Source organism: Echinops telfairi, unplaced genomic scaffold, assembly GCF_000313985.2.
Source record: "Echinops telfairi isolate 266 unplaced genomic scaffold, ASM31398v2 ScPeMD7_36;HRSCAF=134, whole genome shotgun sequence".
Classification (NCBI taxonomy): domain Eukaryota; kingdom Metazoa; phylum Chordata; class Mammalia; order Afrosoricida; family Tenrecidae; genus Echinops; species Echinops telfairi.
Window position 1 is genome coordinate 2,442,524 of NW_022103934.1, and position 3,317 is coordinate 2,445,840.

Genomic DNA, 3,317 nt, shown 5'->3' on the forward strand with positions numbered 1-3,317 from the left:
GGACTAGAAAGCCCCAACCTTCTCCCCCAAAGCAGGCTGGTGGTTTCAAACTGCTGACTTTGTCTGACTCATATGTACTCCACTACCAGGGCTCGGTGGGTTTCAATTGGCTAGTCCTAAAGGATATCCTGTATGAAAGAAATTACTCAGCATGTGGAAGCCATGCCACCTACCTTGTGTTCCTGTGACTAAAAAAACAAAAGTCTATTTATGATTTAACGTAGATTTGCTGTTGTCTTTAAGGTTGTAGTCTAGTCTTTGCCAAATATAGGATAAGTTCTGGGGGATCAGAAATGAAGGAGTTTTGGTTGTTTCCTTGCAAGCATTCTCTCTCTGTTTACATAAGAATGACAATGAAATGCCCCTTCAGGAATCCAGAGAAAAATCAAATCTTTGGCTCTGACAGCATCTAGAATTTTTGCCTTTACTATGTGCATCCATCACATATTTAATAATTTCTGTCACCATATTTATTAATGTGTGTAATACATATTATCTGTTTAATCCTTACAGCAATGAAGATCTTTTGCTATCATTTATGGATCAACTGAGATGACAAAGGAGAGATTTAGAAATATTTTCCATATGCCACAAAGATAATAATTAGAACTAACTGGATTCAGATTAAATTCGAGTCCTCTGAGGCCCGTGTACTAAATAGCTTCGCTTTGTTCTCTCCTATTTCAAAATGCATAAAGCAGAGGTCCAGAGAACCTAACCAAACCTTCATCTACATTACAACATCAAACGGATTCCAGTCTCCTGGCTAGAAACTGGACTCCAGAGCCTGTCTTGACATCTCTTTCTTATATTATAAGGGACTGACGTGCAAGGATGAAGCAGAAAGAGGACAGCTGAGATAAAATGTAGGAGGAAGGACAAGACAAAGATCTGTCCTGATTTATAACTTGCCAGCACTTTCGGTGAGTCCCTTGATTTCAGACATACTTTCAGTCACTAATGCACCAAGAAGCTCCACTTCTGACTGTGCCCTGTAGTGAACCAGAAATCCCCCCACCAAAGAGCACAGTGAGCAGGGATGTTTGCCTGCAGAGATTAGGGAAATGACAGGCCAGCATGAGTAGGCAAGAGAGACAACTGCCAGAGTTTCTATGCCCAGAGTCTCAAACACACACACACACACACACACCCCAAAAACCTTACTATCGGCAAGTTAATTCTGACTAATGGTGACCCTAAAGGACAAGGTGGACCTGCCCCTCTCAATTTCTGAGATGTAATTCTTCACAGGAGTAGAAAGCCTCCTCTTTCTCCCAAGGAGGGGCTGCTTGTTTCTAACTGCTGACCTTGCCATTAGTCGCCCAATGCTTAGCCAGTATGCCAGCAGGCCTCATCAAAAGGCTGTAGCCTTTTCCTCTACTGTAAAATTACAGTAATGTACATTGTTCTTTTGTCTGTGTAAAGGGAAACAAGACACATAAAAAACTTAGTGCAAATCCTGTCACTGGGATTCTTTTAATGAATGTAGTGTAGTAAATATCACTACATTTGTGATATTGTAGTCACCATCATTATTCTCATCACCTACAACTCAGTGGTGACGGCTTGAAGTCAGAAGGACCTATTTCCTCCTCCTGGAGAAATGTCTACAGGGGCTAACAGAAGAAATCGATTCTAAATGAACTTTCTCAAACCTCTACCAGAATAGAAATTTCACAGGCTTTGAGCAGAAGCTTGGCACACTTCAGGGCCTCCCAGCTGACCATCCAACATGTGCTGCTTGTCCTGATGAAGAGAAAACAGTGCTTCCCAAACCCTCTGTCCACTCTCTCCCACGGAACTCCCTGAACTGCTTTGGATGTGTGCTGGGCATGACCAAGGAGTCTGCTCTACCAACCTTCTCCTGCTTGGTGGACAATGAGGGCTGAGGCTCCTTCTGCAAGATTATCAGGAAAAGAAACTCAGTCACGGACCTTCTGAGGCAGGCAACCATTCTGGGGGAGAGACATGGTTATGTAGCTTGCTGGCTTGATATGGGAAAATTGAAGACCTGGATGGCAGAGGAAGTTTATTTAAAATTGCAAGGTAATGAGACCTAAATACCAAGAGCTCACAATTAGCCAAATTGGTGCCCATTACTATAATCTCTTAGGACTTGTTAATATTAATGACAGAGGCAGGGGACAAAACCATTGTCCTTGGAATCTAGGTTCTGTGCTTCTAAGGCCAAAACTCACCCATGTTCCTCATTTCTATATTGTAAGGCTGTTAACATGAAAAATCAGACAATTTTAATTTTTTAATTTAAATAAATCAAAGTCTGATTTGCTATCTCAAACTCATGAACTTCAAAATCTAGTTTAAGGAAAAATCAGTCTTCATCCTTGAGTGGTGCTACTAGCTGAAAGATTGACAAATTGAACCCACCTAATGGTTCCAGCACCCTGGTGAGGAAGGGGTTACATAGTGGACTGCTAACCAAGAGGTCAGCAGTTTAAAACCACCAGCCGCTCAGTTGAAGAAAGTTGAGGCTTTCTATTTCTGTACATAGTTAAAACCTCCGAAACTCACAGGGGCAGTTCTCCTGTGTCCTGGGTCACCGTGAGGCCGCACTGACTCATGGACAGTGAGTTTGGAGTTTGGGAGTGGTTCCTTGGAAGACAGGCTTGATGATCCTCTTCCAAAGGTCACAGCCTTAGAAATCTGTTGGAGTGCAATGTTACTCTGCACATGAGAGCCAAGAGTCAGACTCAACTCCATTGTTTAAAATTAATATTTGTGTCACTAAGGAAAACTATCAGTAGCTCTTGAGTGTGGTTTTTGGTTTCATGCTTGGGCGATTTTAATTTTTGCCAATTTAAATGACATCATCAATTCTCATTTTTCTGTGTTCCTAATGAATGTTTGAATATTAGAAAACTACTCATTTTGTGATACTTATTGGGTAGCTTGATTCCTCACTTAACTATTTCTGTTGTCCTCACGGAAGACTGCATTCAAAATGTTGCCCAGGGGTGTAATCATTTTAAGGCTTGACAGGAGAAGACTGAGCTCAGAGGTCACTCAGGTGTCACTTAGTAGGATTCAGTTCCTCAAAGACTGTTGGTAGAGGCCTCCTTCATCTTCTGTCCATAATATTATTGTGCAAAATTTCCCTCCACCATCCATCTGTCAGTGTATCATGCTGTGGTAGCCTGTGGGTTGCTGTGATGCTGGAAGCTGTGACATGAGTATTTCAAAGCCCAGCAGGGTCACCCTAAGGAACCAGGTTTCAGTGGTGCTTCAAGATTAAGAATGGACAATGAAGAAACATTCTGCTCCCCACTTTGGAAGAAGTAGTCACTGAAAACCTGATG